Source organism: Parasteatoda tepidariorum, chromosome 4 (assembly GCF_982258835.1).
Source record: "Parasteatoda tepidariorum strain Cologne lab strain chromosome 4, Ptep-v5.0, whole genome shotgun sequence".
In the NCBI taxonomy this organism is placed as follows: Eukaryota; Metazoa; Arthropoda; class Arachnida; order Araneae; family Theridiidae; genus Parasteatoda; species Parasteatoda tepidariorum.
The window spans coordinates 15,010,398-15,034,412 of NC_141758.1; positions in this window are offsets into that span (position 1 = coordinate 15,010,398).

Genomic DNA, 24,015 nt, shown 5'->3' on the forward strand with positions numbered 1-24,015 from the left:
GTCCTCTAACGAATTTTACTATATAATTTGCTACCATTTTATTAAAACTATTCCTGAAAGCACAGCAGTTGGCATCCTTGTAGAATGTATGGACGTTCGCTCCACCCGGAGAGGAAATTTTTCCTTGTTGTAGAAAAGTGATATCTGACTCCTGATTTAATAAATTTATAGAAAACCGGATTTTCCCCATCAAGTTACAGTTAATGGGATTTTGCTCTGTGCACAGTTATTGTCTTGCATTTATCCTCCTCCGATTCAAGGTGGCACTATGGTGACATTTACAAAGTAATTATATCATAATATTCAAATTTATAAAGTGGGTAAGCTTTCTTGAAGTTGTTAAACAATTTCAAACATCGCACAAGCAAACAATAATGTTTATTTTTCCCCCTATATATAAAACTATTCACTTGTAAATTACTTAAAAAGGAATATAACGATGTCATAACAAGCATATTAGAAATTATCATATGATGCTATAAAATTCACAAAGGTATTTGCGAAATTGTGCACAAAATAAAAAACGCATATACCGACGCAATTAATAAAGCTACAATACGTACTTTATTTTATTTTTTTTAATTTATTGTTATTTGTTGCCCTTTTACGTATGTACGTACGCACGCCTTTTACGTATTATATTGTTGTGTCTCTCGTAATAATTAATGAAGCTCACACACTATATTAGCTTTTATTTTTAATTCTCATGTTTACTCAATATCTCCTTCACTCACAATGCAACCTCTCCTCACATTTTATAAATTAACACAGAATTTTCACAATATTCGCCGCATGACGGCGCTTCTAAAATAGCATTTACTCTTAAGTTTGGAACATTTCGACTCACATTGCAATGGTAAAATTCAATAAGAGTCACAATTAATTCACAGTTAAATAAAAAGCAATAATAATATAAAAATAAAATTAAACTACTTATTCAAAAATGCTCTTTACAAGATTACTCATTAATACAACATTCTTTACAAGATAACTCATTAATAGGTAAAATACAATTTTAAATATAGAGCGTTAATAAATTTCAGATTGGGATTTTACTTTAACTGCTCTCACTCGTTTGTCTTTACCAAAATAAAGTTCAATAATTCTATCCAGTGCCCACTTTTTTTCATCTTTTAGAAATGCGAACTCAATGATTTTTACAATACCATCCACTTGAACCACTGTAGCAAATTATTAAGATGTTGTATTTTCTATTTCTTCCACACAAAAAAACTTGAATAATTTTTTTCAGTCTTTTCCAGTTGGAGAATCGATTATCCTTCCCCTCAACTAAATTTGGACCTACAATAGTATTTATGGATCTACCAATTAAAAAAATGGACAGGAGTTAAGACATCATACACGTCAGTATCGGATGACAGACTTGCAAGCGGTCTGGAGTTAAGAAATCCTTCTATATGAGCAACGGCTGTTAGGAATTTTTTCATAGCTCATTCTGGAATTTCCTAAAACATTTTTAAAATTATATTTAAATGGCTAAACTGCACATTAGAGGCTACCAAATTTGGTAGCTCTAAGTTCCACCTTGAATTGACATATAATTTTGCAGTCACTTGTTTGGTTTTATAATTAAATTTTGTAACTTAGAAGACTCTTTATTCGCTCCGATGAAACTTGCGGCATTATCTGAAAATAATTTTGGGCATATGCACCTCAATGAGCCACAAATCTCTTTAAACATTCCACAAAAGCCTCTGGTGTTAAATCTGTCACATTTTCCAGGTGAGCACCGTTAGTGACTAAGCATGCAAAGTATTATGATAATTTCCTCTCCTTTGATGTTTATATTTAATAAGGAATGAAACACAAATCTATTTCTTCTCTACTCTAGCAATTAAATGGGAAGTCATGTCTCTCTCTCCCCGCACCGCCCTCTCTCTCAGGGCAAATTACACATCTTTACACACAACTACACACAACTCCAATGAATTTAACTTTAACACTTGTTACACTATCATGCACAACTTTCCGACACATTGCTTTACTCTTGTTAAAATTTTTGTTGGACGTAAAGCAGTAGGACCTAAACAGAAATTCCGTTTATCGTTTATGGTAGGATTCTAAATTCAACTATATTTAATTTAGGAATCTTAGGTAGAATAACTGGGAATTCATTGTTAAAATTGACATTAGTATGTCCTATTCTATCTTTGACTCTCAGAACTCCATCTCTGTCAAAAAAATATCATTTAAATATTTTATTTACTTTTATCAGGAAGATTTTTCTCGCGGCTTTAGCTCCGTAATTATTCTGTAAATTCTTGTTTTTGAATTTCTTTCATAATGAATAATTCACTTTGGCGAATTTCCTTGAATTCAAAATTTATAAACGTTTTTCAGTTGAACTTCTCAGGTTGTTGACGAATCTGAAACGATAGCTTACAACAAGCACTATTTTTGTATAATTGGAGAATGACCGAAATATTAAAGACTGTACCACGCATAAACAGACCAATCAATGGACCATTTGGCACAGCTCACCCAATGGAAGATAAAGCTCAAATTTTTGCTGACTCCCTCCAAAACCAGTTTTCACCAAATCCAATCTCAGATCGAAGCCATCATAATTTAATCCCAGAAGAAGTAAATAGTTTCCATCACGAACATCCTATCCCAGAAACAATAGAACCTACAAATAATAAAAAAAATCTGCTACATTATCCGTGATTTAAAAAATAACAAAGCAACAGGTTAAGATGGTATAAAAAAATAAAACGATAAAACTGCTACCTCCCAATTAGATGAAGAAAATCATCCATATCACCAATAGCTGTCTTGCTCTGAATTATTATCTTCAAATTTGGAAAAACATATCAATCGTTCTATTTCTAAGAAAAAAGAAAGATCCAAGCAGTCCTGAGAGTTACAGACCAATCAGCCTCTTAAACATACTGGGAAAAATATATAAAAAAGGTCATATACAATAGAATCAAGCCACTACTTACAGCCCGACCCGACGAGCAGTTCGGATTCCGCCAAAAACTGGACACCACAAAACAACTACTTTGTATAATAGACTATACAGGCAGAGCTCTAATCAACAAAGAAACAATTTTTATTTTTAATGATCGACATTTCAAAAGTATTCGAAAAATCTGGCATATTGGCATAATATTTAAATTGAATCAGCTTAACTTCTCACCTGGTCTCATCAAATTACTTTCCAGCTATAATTCAAAAAGAACCATCCAAGTAATCATTCAAAACAACAAATCATCATAAAGAAATATCACAGCTGGAGTTGCTCAGGTCAGCATACGTGGATCGATTCTATATATTTCATACACTTATGATTTTATAATTAAGAGAACAGATTACAATAGTATTACAACTTTTGATGCAGACGACACAGGACTCATTATCAAATCAAGAAATCCAAATATAGCATTACAAAAACTACAGGATGAAATTCATGAAATAGAAGACTGGTGCGTTAAAAGGAAAACAGCCGTAATTGCAGGCAAATATCAAATCCTAATCATACAGTAACGAAGAATAAAAATACTACCACAATGCAAATCAAAACTGCCCAATATCCAATCACCAATAGTTAAAAAAGCGAACTGCCTTGACCTTATAATAAAAAGCAAGCTCACATGGAATGAACATATCAAAAATATAATCGACGAACCAAATGCAGCAACAACAATACAGACTCTCATCTATAACCAGAATGTCTCATTAAAACTAAGAAAACTACAGTATACATGAATGATCAGACCAATTCTCACATTTGCCTCACCTGCCTGGAGAACCATATCGGAACCTCTCATGAAAAAACTTAACCAATGCCAGAACAAGGTACCCAGAAAAATCAGATGGTTCATCAGAAATACAACTATCAACAAAGAACTCAAGATCCCGAACTTATCACAATATGATTACAAATTAAATGCAGATTTCTATGACAAGCCCCTAACATGCAGTGCAGTGAACTTCAACCAGATATTCAAATTTGAAAATTACGAAAAAGATATAAAATTAAGACCGATAGCTGCTCACTTCATTTCCGACACCTCATATCACAAACATCAAAGTAAGTAACTAATCACAGATCCAAATGAGACAATGAAGAAAAATTAGTAAAAAGTTTTAAAAAAACATTGAAAAAACATAACAATCAAAGCTGATTTCATCAGGGGGTTCCAGCTTTAAATTGTCATAAAATGCAAAACTTTTTCTTTTAAGAAAGCTAAGACAAAATTAAAAAAATCGCTTTCCCTGTACCTTTCTTCATAAAAAAAGTTTTGCATTTTATGACAATTCAAAACTGGTACCCCTTGATGACGTCAGCCTTGATTGTCATGTTCTTCAATGTTTTTTCAATTTTTTTACTAATTTTTCTTCATTGTCTCATTTGTTTAATTCTTCTTGGTTTCTATGCTAAGCGCATTTTTCCATTTGGATGTTTTATTTTTTTTCCTTAATTTTTAATTTAATAATTTTTTGCATTAATATTTTGAATTATTTTCTTAATAATCACAGATCCATCCATAGCATCAGATTCTACAGCAATAATGACAACTTGATCAAACATTTCCACACATTGACCATCAATCTACATTCAAAGCTACTCATAGTTTAAAGCAAGCCTGCTTCTTATAATTTCCATTATTATTATTTACTCAAGCAAGGTGCTTGAATCCCTATAACAGCAATCACATAGACTGCTAACCTTAAAGTTCTACCACTAATAAGAGAAACATGATGACTGGTATTGAAGAAGCTGCGCTGCCTAGCTCAAATTTCAAGAAAAAGCAAGTAATTTGACACATTGAAAATATAAAGTGTCATAAGAAATGCAACATTACTACTGTAGTCTCGCGGCGACACTTTTAAGAAAGGGGCGTAATTTTCCTAATTCAAGATGGTTTACTCTTCAATTCGCTACCAATTTATTAGAATTTTGCAGAAAGCGGAGTAGTTTTTATATCTAGTTTATGAATGAAAGTGGATTCCGGGAACGATTTTTCTTAGATTTTCAACAAGAACAATTTGAAATGTAACTCATAGTGCTATTAAACAAATAACAAAATAAATAAAATTTCTACAACTTTTTCCATTTTAGTAGCACGTGACGTCGCTGCATATATTTTGTAAGGAACACGACTTCAGTGTGATAAATGGTACCTATGAATTAATAATATTTGTTTGTTATGGAAAAAAGTGATATCGATTATTTTTTTCCATTACAAACTAACATAATTTATCGCATCATGAATGTATTATCTCCTTCTTCCTACCACTTTCTACGTAGCAGATTAATGGAAACTCTTAATAGGCACATAAATTTTAGCAAATTATAAATTGAAATATATTATTAAATAGCATAAAAACTGTATCTTGTAGAGTGAAACCGATTGCGAATTTGAAATCAGCGACGATAAAATATCCAAAATTCCAGTGAAAAACATAATGCGTTAGAAAATAAAAAAATTGTAATTCATTACAGCTTGAATAAATGCACCTTTTTCCACATCTGAAAATGATACGTGTCTTTTTGCGAACTGAACTTTCAGGCAAACCTAATTATTTGCATTTGTGTTTATAATTAAACCCACATTTCAATTGCTGAGAAGCCTGTTCAAGAGCGATACGAAAACAGAAGAAATTTTCAGACTAAGAAGAAGAATACATACCATCCAATCTTCTGAATTCAAAAAAAGTCCTACTTATTATCAATTACTATCACAATTTTAAACAAAATTTTAAAAAAATATTCTTCTAGAAATTTAAATGATGCAAACAGTATTCTGAAATATTTTCCTCTTTTGAATAATCAGTACCCCCCAGCCAAACGTATTGCTGACAGATACATTTAATGAATGGACTTTGCAACGCAGGGCAGAGCGCAAGTTTCAACTAAATTGAAATTTATATTAACTGTATTTTTTTTTCTGAAACGGTAGCTTATAAAATTTGAACTACCTCATTTCTATCTGAGCTTTTGTCACGTGGAAGGAAGCAGTATTTTTTTATTTATTTAATATTAAGTTTCTTAAAAAGATTTAATAATTCATATACTTAAAAATTCAAAATTTTTTGAAGCGTTTTCACAAAAATAATTATAAATATAAATAACTATTTAAAGATACTTTTTGAATAGAATAATCTTTGGGTAAGCGAATTTTATAACTGTGTTTAAAATGTTTCAAGAGCTAGAAAATTCGTCGATATATTGGGAAACACGCAAAAAGTGAAATTATAATTAAGAGAACTAAACTTTTGATCGCTCTCCTGACCATACTATGGGAATAGGACAGAATTCGAATTTGATGAAAAAGAAACTTTAAAAAAAATGTGGGGTTATATGACTGATGTTGTTTCTAAAAATATTGTCTGCTGCACTAATTAATGAGAACGAAAAAATATCCAAATTTTCGGTCAAAAGCCTTTAGAAAATAAAAAACAATTATAATTCATCATAGCGTGAATAAATGCACCTTTTGCATATCTGAAAATGATACGCTTTTTTTCGCGAACAGAACTATGAGATAGACCTAATTAATAACATTTGTGTTCATATTTCAACCACATTTTAATTGATGAGAAACCTGATCAATTGATGAGAAATCTGAGTAATACAGAAAAAAATTTCAGATTTAAAAAAAGAATACTTATCAACCATTCTTCTGAACTCACAAAAGTCCTTTTCATTATTAATTACTATCACAATTTTATAAAAATTTTTAAAAAAATGATACACTTTTTTTAGTCATTTCAATGATTTAGACAATACACAGAAATATTTTCCTTTTTTTTACTTTCAGTATCCACCTGTCAAATGTATTGCCGTCAGATACTTTTAACAACATTATTTACCAAATTATGTAAATGCCAAGTTTTAAAATAATTAAAGGTTATATAGAATATATTTTATTTTCTGAAACGGTAGTTGCTAAAATTTGAACTATCTCATTTCTATCTTAACATTTGTCACGTAAAAGGAAGCAGTATTTTTTTTTTATTTATTTAAAATTACATTTGTTAAAAGGATTTAATAAATCATATACTTTAAAATTCAAAATTTTTTTAAACTTTTTCACAATCATAATAATAAATTATAAATAATTATTTAGAGCTACTTTTTGCCTATAACAATCTTTGGATAAACGAATTTTATAACTGTGTATAAATGAAGTATTTATAAGTAGATAGAACCATGACCATAAGTAGAAGACCATGAAACTCTATGCGCACTGATTTTTCCATTAGGATACATCGCTGAACACTCACATTGTTTATTGCTGGCAAAAATTCGACCGGTTCGAATAGAACCAACATCTGCTATAAAAAAGAAGGCCTCAGCGCAGATCAATTTAAAAGTCCGACTTAACGAATATAAACTGAGCAGTGAATTTTATGGTAACCCATGCTGAGGCCATCTCTTATCTAGGAGGCATTGAATGAACACTATACGAAGCTTTGTAGTACTTTTATCAGGGCTATGAATTCCTAATACATTCCTACTTCTTTCTCACACTTTGATATTTTTGTCATATGACTCATATTTTCATATTCGCGAAAATAATTCAATGCACAAATACCCGAGCTCCTTTAAAAAACGTTTGAGCAGAGAATTTAATTTTTTAAGGGTCATATCCTTGGACTTTCCTAAACACGTTAGCATACCTGACAACTCTTCCGGATTTTCCGGAAGATTTTATTTTTATATTTAAAGTGGTAGTAATTATATACTATTTTTTCTTTTTTAATCTTAATTTTTAAATGATATTGATCACCACTATTCTTACAAAAATTAAGCACATATATTAATATGCGTTACTGTCATGGTTGTCAACTTAAGTTTTCTTAAATACAACGTATTTGTTTGCTTAAAGTTGAAGTTTAAATTCCATTTTAATACCACTAGGAAAAATAATAATGGAAGGGATTAAAAGTTGGCAGGTATGCGTTAGGTCATCTTTTAACGGCATTTTTACTGTATACCGCCTCCCTGCGTTATCCCTTTTAATATTTTATTCCAAGTTCTTTTCACAAATTATTGCTTCTTTATTCCTGGGTACCTAAATCTGAGCATCTTCTATTTCCCAAAAGTTTCAGACAGTTTTGTTTATACTAGTATTATCTATAATGAATGATGGCTCTGTGATGACTCAGGGGAAAGAGCTTACGCCTTCCAATTAGATGAACCAGGTTCGAATGCCAACGATGGCTGGTCGATACAAATTCCGCTTCCGGTTTGCATCGACAACAGTGCTGACGTAAAATATCCTCAACTTTAGGCAGATCATCAGTTAGAGTCCCCTTTCCATCAGGCTTACCGTGAGTGGTTTTCGAAGTTTTCCTCTCCATGTCACGCTACAGCAGGTTAATTCTACCAAGAAGTCCTCCACGAAGGCAATTTTCGCCAATAATTGATCCAGGAGTTCACTTGTTTTCCATATTAAGTTCAAAATTGCAAATCTACACAGTTAAACAATGGGTCTGCCGTTCACAGCAACTGTTATACAATAAAAATATAAAATGAAGCCTCAATGTACCCTTCTCTGATTTTCAAAGGGAACACTTCCACTCACTACATATCCAAAAATAGTATTCTGGAAAGTTAGATTAGTATTAGCGAGACAAATTTAACAGGGCCACAACGTCACTAATGATTTCGGCACTTAAAAACAAATCTCTACGACCTGGCATATTTCAATTCTCCTCTGCTAGTTTAGTGTATTTTTATTCGGGTAGATTAATCATTAACTCTTTTGACAACATGAAGTCTGTAATATTAGAAACAGTTAATAATCTAATTCTTTTTCAAAACAAATTTTAAAGTTAGTTGCATTAACATGAGATTTATTTGATTTGAATGTATTGCCAATACTACACGCAACCAAATGGGTTTTCTTTCATTTTAAATTAAGGGCATTTGCAAAATCCGACGTTATAAAATCATCCATGGCTCCTAGAACTAAAATTGCAGTCAATGGGTATTTATTTCCCCTCTCATCTTTTAATAAACAATGTTATTTACTGTACTCAAAAGAACTGTTTTTGACTGATTTATTAGCCGCGAGGAAGTAACATTGTTTTGACGACTAGCGGTGTCAGTTGTGTGGAATAAAGGCAGCGGATATGCAGATTCCCTCTCCTCAGAAATCCTCGGTCAATGGCACTTGCAATTATTCACTCTTTCTCGAATAATGCAAAGTAAAATAATGACACCTATTTTTTTTACCTCTCTTTTACGCATAGAACAGGAAAATTTAGATTTATTACTATTAACCAAACAGTTATCCAGGCAATTAAAACAGAGATTGTTACTCTTTATTACTTCTACTCTTTCAGAAAATGGCAATGCTGGATGCATTATCAAAACTCGGCATGCAGTTTGAACACTTGTTATCAGCTCAAAATATCTTAAGACACATTTCTCGAATTAGAGAATTTTTGACTATAACTCTCCGTTAATGGTTTACTCCTTGTCCCAAAGAATAAATCTGCTTCCTTGCTCAAGGTTTGAAGATCAAACCAACTTCCTGATTGTCTAAATGCGGTTTCTTTGTCTAATGTTTGAAACAATTTATCTAATACAATACATTGCTTCATTTTCCCAAAATTAGACACTTTTAGTAATTTTAAATAATAATCGATTTGAGTAAATATTATTTAAAAACTTATTTGAGAGAATTTCGTCAATTAAGAGAAAGCGATCAAGGGGTCTATTTTTTAAATCCTCTTTCAGCATTTCAACAGATTTTGTTGTAACTAGTTGTGCATTTTTGAGCTTTTTTATGGAACTTTGTATTTAAATTCATACCTGTTTCAAGGGAAGCAAGACGTTTTCTTTGTCGAAAACCTTATCGACAAGCCATTTTTTCTTAATATTAAATACATTTTAAAACTTTAAACTTTACATTTATGACAACTACATATTAATGTCATTCGATAACAATAAAAAGAATTTTAAAATGTTTATAAATTTAATTTTTATAAATATTTGAATATTTGATGTAAATATAATTTTTTTTTTACCAGACATAACTTTCGGTACGCTCGTACAAAAAACAAATCATTGTAAAGTTATGAAAATGTCTATGCTTGTACATATACCTTATTTACATTTAATTAACTACATAAAGTTTATTTTTTTCATTATAATTTTGTTATACAGGAGAAGCTTTTCAAAATTTGAACGAAATTTTGCATTTTTTCAGAAATACTACATTTATTTTGCTTACATATATTATATTCTGTACATATTATGAAACAAACTATTTCACCTGATTTTTCAAACATATTTACATGAGTGTCTGCCAATTTTTTTCATGTAGAAAATTTTTTGAGCGTACCGAAAGCTATGTCTGGTTAAAAAAAATTATATATACATTAAATTTTCAAATATTTAAAAAATTAAATTTTTTAAACATTTTAAATTCCTTTTTATTGTTATTGAATGATATTAATATGTAGTTTTCATAAATGTAAAGTTTAAAGTTTTAAAATGTATTTAATATTAAGAAAAAATGGCTTGTCGATATGGTTGAAAAAATAATTTGTTCGACATCGAAATCGTCTTGCTTCCCTCTATTCAAGTTTTTAGTTTAAAATCAGTATAAATGGCTTTGTTTCTTATAAAATATATTAGGCTGCTCATTCTACTGATCATTTAATTTGGAATGGGATGAGTTTTTTGTTTTGAAATTTAGTTATGTCCCATCAGGTTGTGGAGGTATAGGTGTTTATTTGTTTCATGTACGTTATTTGTTTGTAACACATTTGCGTTTAAGTGACATTTTTGGATATGCATTTTAGTTTTAGTTTAATTAATAAACCGTAAAGGCTTTAGCAATGATTTTAATGATATGGTCATTCCAATTTGCATCTTTACTTATTATATCTTTAATCTTCTTTAATTAATATTTATTTATATCTTTATTTATTTTGAAAAGCTTACTATACCATACTAAAGCGAATAATTATTTGCTACAAATTTTGAAGCAGAGAATAACTTGTCATCAATTTCTTTTAATAATTCAAACTATTGTAATATTATAACGTTAATAATAAATGAAAAAATTATCAAAATATTGTATTAAAAATCGCAAAAAAAATTTTGAATTTCAAAATTTAAACTATTCGGAAAAAATAAATCATTGAACATTCTAGTGTTATTTTTTTTTAAAAAAAAAACTCCGGTCTTCACTATAATTAGTTAGTAATTTTTCTTTCAATAAATTAATAATTCTCTATAACATTTAGTGTATGCAGAGTAAAACATGTACTGTCTTTTCAACAACAAAACAAACGAAATAGTTAATTTTAACAAGCACATGCAGTCTAAAATAAATTTCTTCTCTAAATTATACAAGTTCTCCAGAAAATCACAACCCCCCCAGGGATCCCCAACGAGGCAATTTCTGGAGGTGGCAGGGCTTACGTCAGAAGCCTAAAGTCTAGTATGTATCAGTTATAACATGTATTTGTTACAGTGTGAATAATCGGTTATTATTAATACTAACCTGTAAATATTAATAAAAACCAAACAAGCCATTTCAAGTGAATAATTTAAATGAATTTATCACATTAACCGGATATTATTAATAATAACCAATGAAGTTTGGTCAAAGTCATATTTTCGCATTTTTATTGGGGATATTTTCGTATCGTGATCTCCACGTGAAATAGAATCGCCGAGGCACCAAATTGATCTCAAACTGAAAAAATAAAAAACATCTAGATGTTTGCCGGGAATCAACGAGTTATATCCTTCGCGTTGGTCCCTTTCTGCGCTGTTTCTTTCTTTATTTCTTTTTCTTTTCTTTTTTAGTTTCTGCAATGATACTGAAAAACCTTCAGCTTAAAATTCGCAAGAAGCTGAGACTAACTCTCAAAGGGCTAATATATCATTTATACAACAAATTGTAATTCATACGGTGATTAGTTAAATAAAACTTAATAACATGCATCTTTATTTTAATTTGTTATAAATATGAAATGTGTGAACACATAGCTGCCAACAAGTATGGGCGTTGGGAAATATTTTACTTAGTGTTTGTATACAAGATATAAGATATTAAGTATTTTCTGAAAATTAAGCTTCTTTAACATTTGAATGCATGACTATATAATTAATGTATAATTTATATATATATATGTTTGGATTATCGATTTTTCATTAACTTATACAATTTAAGTTCTAAAAATGAAGATTTGTACTTTAAAGCAGCGGCTCCCAAAAGGTTTTGAATATCGTGGAGAGGTTTCAGGGACTTCGTCTGTTAAGATTTACTTTATCCAATTATGATTTTTGAGCCTGAAATCATAATTATATTTAATCAATGATCTAGTATTTATTTAATATATTTTATAATTTTTAATAAAATAATATATTGAAATACATATTAAATAATGATAAAGATATCAATTTCCAAAAAATCATAAGAAATGCAACCTTATTACTGCTGTCTCGTGGTGACACTTTTAAAGTGGGCGAAATTTTCCTTATTCAACATGGTTTACTCTTCAATCCGCTACCAATTTATTAGAATTTTGCAGAAAGCGGAGTAGTTTTTCTTTATAGTTCACTATAGAAAGTGGATTCAGAGAATGATTTTCCTTAAATTTTCAAAAAGAACAACTTGAAATGTATCTCATAGTGTTATTAAACAAATAATAAATAAATAAAATTTTTAAAACGTTATACATTTTAGTTGCTTGTGACGTCACTGTATATGTTTTGTAAGGAACACGACTTCGTACTGATAAATGAAATCCATCGACGAAAAAATATCCAAATTTCCGGTCAAAAAACTAATGCGTTAGAAAATAATAAAAAAATGTAATTCATTATAGCGTGAATAAATGCACCTTTTGTATATCTGAAAATCATACGTGTTTTTTCGCGAACAGAACTTTCAGACAGACCAATTTATCTATATCTGTGTTTATAATTGAAATACTTTTCAATAGTTGAGAAGTTTGTTCAAGAGCAATACGAGAACAGAAGAAATTTTCAGAGCTAAAAGAATACTTATCAACCAATCTTCTGAATTAACAAAAAAAAGTCCTCTTTATAATCAACTAGTATCACAATTTTTAAAACGAAAATTAAAAATGAAAAATTAATAAACCGTGCCATTTTCCTTTTCTTTTTATTATCAGTATCTGCCAGGAAAATTTATTGCCTTTAGATACCTTTATGAAATGAACTGTAGGGATTGAAGAAATACAATTTCGCAACTAAATTAAACTATATGTTAAATATATTTTATTTTTTGAAACGGTGGTTTCTAAAATTTGAACTTTCTCATTTCTATCTCAACATTTGTCAAGTAAATGGAAGCAGTATTTTTCTTATTTATTTAAAATTACATTTCTTAAAATGATTTAATAGTTCATGTACCTTAAAATTCAAAATGCTTTGAAACGTATTCACAGAAATAATAATAAATTACAAATAATTATTTAAAGCTACTTTTGGCATCTTTGGGTAAACAAAAATTTTATAACTGTGTATAAAATGTTTTGATGAGCTAGAACAGTGTTTCCCAAAGTGTGGTACGCGTACCCCCAGGGGTACGGAAGCAGTTTAGCGGGGGTACGCTTTCTTATACGAAATATCTTGCAACAAGTGAAAATTTCAAAAAAATTTATGTAAAAATTAAGCTATAGCCATGAAAAATTATGAGAGCGTATTTTTCTGTTGATTACCTCTTTTGCAGAGTTAACAGTTAATAATTAGTGGTATCAACAGCCAGTCGTGATTCGTAACTTTATTGCAATTTTTTTATAGTAAAAAATACATTAATTTTTTTTATTAGTGGTACACAGCCTTACGAAAAATTTAGAAAGGGTACATAAAAGTCATTAGTTTGAGAAACACTGAGCTAGAAGATCCATCGAGATATTGCGACACATGAAAAATCTAAAAAAGAAACTAAGAGAACTAAACTTTTGATCGCTCTCGTGGGAATACTATGGGAATACGAAAAAATTCGAATTTAACAGAAGAGAAACTTAATAAAACATTTGCTGTCATGTGGCTGTTTTTGTTTCTTAAAATATTGTCTGCTGCACTAATTAATGAGTGCAATTAATTAACGCAAATTTAAGTTTTGTCCTTTGAATTATTAAAATCGGCTCTGAACTCTAAATCCGATCATTAGTTCATATGTTATTTAGAGATTTTTTTTTTTGCAACAGAAACAAAATACAAACAGAATAAAGATAAAACTAAACACTTCATGCATTAAATGCTAATCATGAGCCTGTTATAAATAAATATTTATTACAAAATATGTTTTTTTTTTTTTTTTAAATATCATGCATTTCTAGGTTGGCGGCTTAAATAGAAAAAAGTGGTGGCTATTAAAATTTGGAATTTTAATAAGTGAGATAAAAATTTGCACATTTTATAGCATATTTTTTTATTTTACCAGAAATGCCAACTTGCTCAGCTTCGTAAAAAAGTGCTTTCTAATAAAATAAAAATCAAAGTTATTTCTAGTTAACTTTTTTTCTTCATATTTTTGTAATTTGACATATTGAAAGTATCAAGTGTCGAAAGAAATGCAATATTGCTACTGTTGTCTCGCGGTGACACGTTTAAAGGAAGAGTGTAATTTTCCTTATTCAACATGGTTTACAGGGATGCCAACTCGCTCCGCTTTGTAAAATAGTATATTCTAGTGGTAAAGAAATTTAAGTTACTTTTAGTTTAGTATTTTCCTTTTAAGTAATTTTTCACCACTAAATATCAAAATATATAAGTATCATATAAAACGCAACGTTAAAGCATCATCATCAATCTACTGGTTACTCTATCAAAAATAAAGGCGTAACTATCCTTCTTTAATGAATTTTGCGATACAATTCGCTACCACTCTTATTAGAACTATTTCATAAAGTGGTGCAATTGGCATCCCTGGGTTTACTCTTCAATTCACAACCAATTTATTAGAATTTTGCAGAAAACGGAGAAGTTTTTATATCTAGTTTACGATGGAAAGTGGATTCCGAGAAGGATTTTCCTTCAATTTTTAACAAGAAACAAGAACAATTTGAAAAGTAACTCATACAATTATTTAAAAAATAATAAATAAATAAAATTTCGAAAACTTTTTACGTTTTAATTACCTGTGACGTCACTGTATATCTTTTGTTAGGAACACTACTTCAGCCTGATAAATGACACCTATGAAATAAAAATAATAATTTGGTTTAGTTTGGAAAAATATTATATTTTTCCATGACAAACTAGCATAATTTATCGCATCGAAAACGTAAATGTATTATCTCCTTCTTCCTACCACTTTCTATGTAGCAGAGAAAAGGGATCTCTTAATAGGCACACAATTTAAATTTAAAAAAATTCAAAATTGAAATATATTATTAAATTGCATAAAAACTGCATGTTGTAGAGTGAAACCGATGGCGAATTTGAATTCAGCAACGAAAAACTATCTATACTTCCGGTCAAAAACCTAATGCATCAGAAAATAATGAAATAAATTGAATAAATTCACCTTTTTCATGTCTGAAAATGATACGTGATTTTTCGCGAACAGAATTTTTAAACAGTCCTAATTATTTATGTTTATAGTTGAAAAAATTTTTAATTGTTGAGAAACCTGATTAAGAGCGATGCGAGAATAGAAAAATTTTTCAGATCTAAAAGAAAAATACTTATCTACCATTCTTCTCAAATCACAAAAGATCCTTTTCCTTATTAATTACTATCACAATTTTATAAAAATAATAAATTTTTACTAGCCATTTCAATGAGATAGACAATATTCAGAAATAGTTTCCTTTTTTTATTATCAGTATCCACCAGCCTGATGTATAGCTGTCAGATACTTTTATTTAATGCCATGAGACGAGCTTTGGCATCAATATGGAACGTATACCTGCCGCCAACTCCTCCGGAGGATTTTATTTTCATATTTAAAGTGGTAGCAATACTCATGTTATTCCAATTAACCTTTTGAATTATAATGATAATTATAAATGAGATTGACCACCACTACAGATAAATAATTACAATAAATATCTAAAAGCATAATAATCGTTGCGCAAGCGAATTTCAACGGTTTTAAAATATAAATATATATTTGAGTCAGATTGTTTTTCGTTTATTGTGATACAACCACTCTGACAATCCATTCTCGGACTGAGTAAAAAATTATTGTTAAATATATTTCATTATCTGAAACGGTAGTTTCTAAAATTTGAACTACTTCATTTCTATCTCAACTTTTGTCACTTAGAGGAAGCAGTACTTGTTATTAATTTAAAATTACATATCTTAAAATGATTTAATAATTCATATACCGCTCCTTCCCATTTTTCTGATCCTACTTCCAGATAGCCCGGAGAATAGGAAATGCATCAACACCAAGGAGATTCTCTCTACTAGTGTGCAGATAGAGCGATTTCGAGGAGGTCGCTATGCAGTGCAATGTTATCGTTGCCAAAAATTTGAACACACCCAAAAGAACTGTTCTGATCCTGCATGCATGAAGTGTGCGGGAGCTCACTTTTCATACGAATGCTCCAAACCCAGAAGTCTTCCTGCCACCTGCATTAACTGCAATGGAGCGCACCCGGCCTGGTTTTCAGGCTGTGGTGCTAGGCCAAAGAGAAAACAACCTCAGAAGAAAACACAGCACAGGAGTGCTACCGATAAAGCCAATAGATTTCTGCAGATCTTCCGTTAGTTGCAAGAACTACTTCAGAAAGAGGAGCTAGTTAAGCTTCTCCGATCTTTGCTTCCTGATAACAAGTCATAGTGATCATCACTGCACCATCATGCCGACTATCCAGCCATCTCACCTACAACTTCAGTCTTTTTTAACCTAAAGACATTACGCCAGGCGCCCACGGGAAACCATCTCAGTTGAAGGAGTGGAGTGTCCGATTCGCGGACAGGTACTCCGTAAACACCCTCAGTCTAAGTCTCATTCATATACCTTAAAATTCAAGTTTTTTTGAAACGTTCTCTCAAAAATAATAAATTATAAATAATTACTTAAAGCTACTTTTTGCATAGAATAATCTTTGGGTAAATTATTTTTATAACTGTGTATAAAATGTTTCGATGAGCTTGAAAATTAGTCGATATATTGCGAAACACGCAAAAATTATAATTAAGAGAACTAAACTTTTGATCGCTCTCCTGACCTTGCTATGGGAATAGGACAGAATTCGAATTTGATGGAAAAGACACCTTAAAAAAAGTGTGTGGTTATATGACTGATTTTGTTTCGAAAAATATTGTCTGCTGCACTAATTAATGAGTGCAATTAATTAATGCAAATTTAAGTGTTGGCCCTTGAATCATTAAAATCAGTTCAAAACTCCATCAAAACTCAGAGTTTTTATTTTCCGGCTACCAAAACAAATTGCAAAAAGATTAAAGTTAAAACCGTGTTATTTATTACAAAATATGTTTTTTTTAATAGCATGCATTTCCAGGTTTGCTAGGGGCGACTAAAATAGCAAAAAGTGGTGACGATTAAAATTTAGAATTTTAACAAGTGATAAAAATTTTCAAATTTTAAAGAGATAAAAGTTTTCAAATTTTATAGCATATTTTTTTTAGATTTCCAGAAATGCCAACTTGCTCAGCTTGGAAAAAAAATTATTTCTAGTAAAATCAAATTTAAAGGTATTTTTGGTTCAGTTTTTTTCATTTTTCTGTAATTTGACATATTGAAAAAACAAAGTTACTTAGGAAATGCAACATTATTACTGTAGTCTCGCGGCTACACTTTTAAAGAGTGGGCGTAATTTTCCTACTTCAACGTGGTGTACTCTTCAATTCGCTACAAATTTATTAGAATTTTTCAGAAAGCGGAACCGTTTTTATTTCTAGCTTAATATTGAAAGTGAATTCGGCTAATAATTTTCCTTAAATTTTCAAAAAGAACAATTTGTATCTCATTGTGTTTTTAAACAAATAATAAATAAATAAATCTTCTACCACTTTTTACATTTTAGTTGTCTGTGACGTCGCTGCATATCTTTTGTAAGGAACACGACTTCAGCGTATTAAATGATACCTATGAATATAAGAATATTTGCTTGTTATGGAAAAAAGTAATATCCATTATTTCTTTCGTTACAAACTAACATAATTTATCACATCGTAAATGTTTTATCTACTTCTACCTACCACTTTCTACGTAGCAGAGAAGTGGGAACTCTTAATATGCACACAAAATAAATTTTAAAAAAATTCTAAATCAAAATATATAATTGAATTGCATAAAAACTGTATCTTGTGAAGTGAAACTGATTGCGAATTTGAAATAAGCGACGAAAAAATATCTAAATTTCCGGTCAAAAACCTAATGCATTAGGAAATAAAAAAAAGCGTGAAGCGTCATTACAGCTTGAATAAATGCTTCTCTTGCGTATCTGATAATGATGCGTGTCTTTTCGAGAACAGTACTTCTAGACAGACCCAATTATTTACAGTTGTGTTTATAATTGAACCGCAATTTTAATTGTTGAGAAGTTTGTTCAAGAGCGAAACGAGAACATAAGAAATATTCAGATCTAAAAGAAGAATACTTATCTACCATTCTTCTGAACTCACAAAAAGTACTTTTCATTGTTAATTACGATCACAATTTTATAAAAATGATAACCTTTTTCTAGTTATTTCTATGAGTTCGACAATATACAAAACTACTTTCCTTTTTTTTCTAATTTTCAGTATTCCACCAGCCAACTGTATTGCTGTCAGATACCTTTTTTAAATATGAATTATTAGTTTCTCTAACAAAGTTTAAATAAAATTAAAACTTATATAAAATATATTTTATTTTCTGAAACGGTAGTTTCAAAAATTTGAACTTCCTCATTTCTATCTCCACATTTGTCACGTAAAAGGAAGAAGTATTTTTTTTATTTATTTAAAATTTATTATATTTTATGAAATTTTTTTTATTAAAATTTTATTTATTTTATTAAAACCTTTGTTAAAATGATTTAATGAATCATATACTTTAAAATTTAAAATTTTTCTGAAAATTTTTCACAAAAATAATTATAAATTATAAATAATTCTTTAAACCTAATTTTTGCACAAAATAATCTTCGGATAAACGAATTTTATAACTGTGCATAGCTGAAATATTTATAAGTAGATTCAGAAGCGTCAAAAAGACTACGAAACTCTATGCACACTGATTTTTCTATTAGGATGCATCGCTGAATACTCACATTGTTTATTGCTGGCAAAAATTTGACGAAATTTAGCCACTGCTGCGCTTCTTCAGCAAGCGGATCATTACAGTCTAATTTTATATACTACAGTTCCTGCAGAAATATTTTAGCTTTCTTTGCAGCTGTACCTGAAAGTTCGAGGAGGTCAAATATACGTACAAATGTTGAAAGCACTGATTTCTTCGTGGGAGGACCATACTTTCCATCTGAATTTAGAAAGCAAGTGGTCACTGGTTGAATTCCATATGACACATAGTGCTTTTGTTTCTCCCTCAAAGTTGTAGTTTTTGTCAATTCAGGTTTCAATTTTCATTTCCTATACCATTTATGCAGTAGCATTTCTGTACTAAGACTTTGATAACTCCGATTGCAGTTCTTTTGTTTCTCCCAAGGTGGCTGCGGGGCTCAAATCATCATCCATATAGAAGTCTCTTTCTAACACATGAGATGCTAAAGGATAGTTCTCGTCTCTTGACAAATGAAGCAAAACCCGTGCTGCTAGATATGGTTCACTAACTGTTCCGTAGGTTATGGTTTTGACCTCATACGTCTTAACTGTATCATACACTCCCTCCCTTAAAAGTATTCTGAAAATTTTAGTTTGACTCGGATCAATTAAAATAATCATATGCATCTATCTAATGTCTGCTGCAAACGCATAAATATATTAACAAAATATCGTCCAAATTTTAAATAAATCGTCCTGTATGACGCACACAGTTTGTTCTAAGTTATGTTCTAATATTACAGTGGAAATAAGTAATTTCAAGTTTTAAACTTTAGTGTTTTAGTCTTTTGCAGATTCGTCTCCAGGATGGAAGTGAAGAGAAGTGATCAGTTAATCAATGTGACGTAAGACATCGTGTTCTATAAAAGAACGAACAATTTTTTTTCTTGAGGAATGAACAGCCTGCCCTTCTTTTGAGTCTTTGGCCGATGGCCTGATATCCGTCATAGGATTAAGATTGTAGATGATGATGATGATTCATTATATATTTGCTCAACATAACGAATTTTTGATTTAAGTTAAACATTTAAAGTTGTAATAAATGTTGCGTTCCAGTTTACTTGTGTTTTAATCATTTTTAGCATACTCTACTTTACGAGTTAAACCCTCAATTACCACGGTTATATTCAAAGGAATATAAAGAATTCCCCAAGTTCGTTTGAACGGACGCATTGAACCAACATCTCCAAGAAGTCCACAGCCACCACCTCCTACATCAAAAGGCCTCCACACGGTCTGTTTCAAAAGTGAACCAGTTGTGCGCATGAACCAAAGCCTTTAATAAAAGTACTTGGGAGAAATTTATCATATATATTTAGGAATTGAATCTGTGGTGGTGGACAAGTCGATAAGGCAAACCAATAATATTCATAAATAAAACAAATTTGTAGTCATATATATACTACCACTTTCTTATTTTAGCTAGATTTTGTATTAAGCGACTCGTTCGGAAAGTGAATATCCTTAACAGTGGTCTGATCAGACTATCTATAAAAAACCGTGTGGTGGCTTTCAGTTATAGGAAGCGGTGCCTCAGCGCGGATCAATTAAGTATTAGTCCGACTTAACGAATATAAACTAAGCAGTGAATTTTATGGTAATTCATGCTGAGGCCTTCGCTTTTCTAGGAGGCATTGATTGAACACTACACGAAGCTTTGCAGTACTTTTATCAGGGCTATAAATTCCTAAATGCGGTATATAATACATTCCTACTTCTTCCTCACACTCTGATATTTCTGTCATATGACTCATATTTTCATATTCACGAAAAAATTCCTTTGCATTATGCTAAATACTTAAGCTCGTTTAAGAAGCGTCTGCAAGGAAAAATTAATTTTTTAAATTAATATCCTTGGATATCCCTAAACACATTAGATCATCTTTTAACGCCATTTTTACTACAAACCTCCCTGTGTTATCCCTTTTAATACTTTATTCCATCTTCTGGTCGATACAAATTCCGTTTCCGGCTCGCATCGACCACAGTGCAGACGCAAAATAACTTCACTTTTTGGCGGATCATGGGTTGTTAGAGTTCCTGTTCCATCAGGCTTACCGTGGGAGGTTACCACGTAGGAAATTTTCGCCAATAATTGATCCAGAAGTTCTTTTGTCTTTCATATTGTGTTCAAAATTACAAATCTACGGAGTTAAACATTAGTAGTCGTAATCCCCCCCCAACAACAAAAAAAATTGGGTCTGCTGTTCACAACGACTGTTATACAATAAAAATATAAAATGAAGCCACAATGAACCCTTCTCTGATTTTCAATGGGAACACTTCCGCTCACTACATATCCAAAAATAGTATTCTAGAAAGCTAGATTACTATTAGCGAGACAAATTTAACTGGGCCACAACGTCTCAGATGATTTCGGCACTTAAAAACAAATCTCTACGACCTGGCTTATTTCAATTCTCATCTGCTAGTTAAATGTATTTTAATTCTGGTAGATTAATCATTGACGATTCTGACACCATGAAATCTTTAATATTAGAAACAATTAAAAATCTAATTCCTTTTCAAAACATCCTTTCAAGTCAGTTACATTAGAATAAGATTTATTTGTTTTGAATGTATTGCCAATACTACACGCGATCAAATGGGTTTTCTTTCTTTTTAAAATAAGGATATTTGCAAAATTCGACGTTAAAAAATTATCCATGGCTGCTAGAACTAAAATTGCAGTCAATGGGTATTTATTTCTCCTCTCATATTTTTATAAACAATTTACTGTACTCAATAAAACTGTTTTTGACTGATTTATTAACCGCGAGGAAGTAACATTGTTTTGACTACTAGCGGTGGCAGTTGTTTGGGATGTAGGCGGCGACAATGCAGATTCCCTCGCCTCAGAAATCGTCGGTCAATGGCAATGGTCAAAGAATCATTCTTTCTCGAATAATGCAACGAAAAGTAATGACGCTATTTTTTTTACCTCTCTTTTACATAAAGAACAAGAAAATTTAGATTACATTTCTCTTTATTACTTCAACTCTTTCAGAAAATGGCAATGCTAGATATTTTTTTCCATTTATGCATTATCAAAGCACAGAATACACTTTGAACACTAATTATCAGCTCAAAATATCTTGAGACACATTTCGAGAATTAGAATATTTTTGACTACAATTCTCCGTTAATGGTTTGCCCCTTGACACAAAGAAGATATCTGCTTCTTTTTTCAAGGTTACGGGATAAAACCAACTTCCTGATTGTTTAAATACGGTTTCTTTGTCTAATGTTTGTAACAGTTTATCTGATACAATACGTTACTTCATTTTCTCGACGTTAGTCACTTCTAGTAATTTTAAATAATAAACAAAGCTATTTGTCAAACGCGATGCAAATTGGGGGATATTTCCGTATCTTCATCAGTCTCGCCAACTGCAATCGCCAAATAGGTTTTAAACTTACAAATTTAAAAAAAAAAGAAAAAAAAGGAAAGAGAGAGAGAGAAAAAAACATGTAGATGTTTGCTCAGGGGTGGTTTCGAGTTATACAACTTTGTCCCTTTCTTTCTTTTTTTTAAATTTCTTGCAGGGTGCTGCCCGGAAGTAGCCAAGACTTGGCAATTATCCTGCCACAGATTACGATACAGAAATCTCCAAACAAATGGTACATGAGTTTCATTTGCATGCCTCGTAGTTTTTTGGAATTCCTTGTAACACGACTGGGGACACGGTTCAAACTCTCTTAATACAATTTTCTTTATCATGATCACTCATTCATTATCACTTATGTAAGAAGAAATTAAATTTCAATCTTTCTCGCCTAGTATAATTATTTTAATCCTGGTATAATTATTTAGTATAATTACTTTAAATTTATTCGAATTTAATATCTCTCTCTCTCTGAAATAAAAAAAATCCATTTTATTATTAATTACTACCACAATTTTTAAAAAGAAAATGAAAAAAGAGAAATAAATAACTTTCTTGACATTTCAATGAAATAGACAAAATTCAGATATATTTTCCTTCTTTTTATTTTCAGTATCCACCATCCAAATGTATTGCTGTCAGATACTTTTATTATATACGCCTTCGGTAAGCTTCAAGTGTAGTGTGAATTCGAAATTAAAATTTATATTAAATATATTTTATTCCATTTTTTCTTCTTATATTATTATTTTTTAAAATTTGAACTACCTTAATTTTGCTGTTGTCTCGTGGCAATTACTGCTCTCTTGTGACGACACATATTGTGACGACTAATTCAACAAGGTTTACTCTTCAAATCTCTACCAACTTGCAGAAAGTTGAGTAGTTTTTTTTTATCTAGTGTTAACTCATTGTGTTATTAAGCAAATAATAAATAAATAAAATGTCAATCACTTTTTACATTTTAGTTGCCTGTGACGTCGCTGCATATTTTTTGAAAGGAACGCAACTTCAGCCTGATAAATGGTACCAATGAATTAATAATATTAGTTAAATATGGAAAAATGTAATATCGATTAATTTTTTTCCATGCCAAGCTGACATAATTTATCGCATCGTAAACGTAACTGTATTATCTCCTTATTCCTACCACTTTCTAAGTAGAAAAGAAGTGGGAACTCTTAATGGGCACACAAATTAAATTTAAAAAAATTCTGAATTGAAATATATTATTAAATTGTATAAAAACTGTATCTTGAAGAGTGACATCGATTGTGAATTTGAAATCAGCGACGAAAAACTATCCAAAATTCTTGTCAAAAACCTAATGCATTAGAAAACAAAATAAAAAATTGTAATTCATTACGGCGTGAATTGATTCACCTTTTGCATATCTGAAAATGATACGTG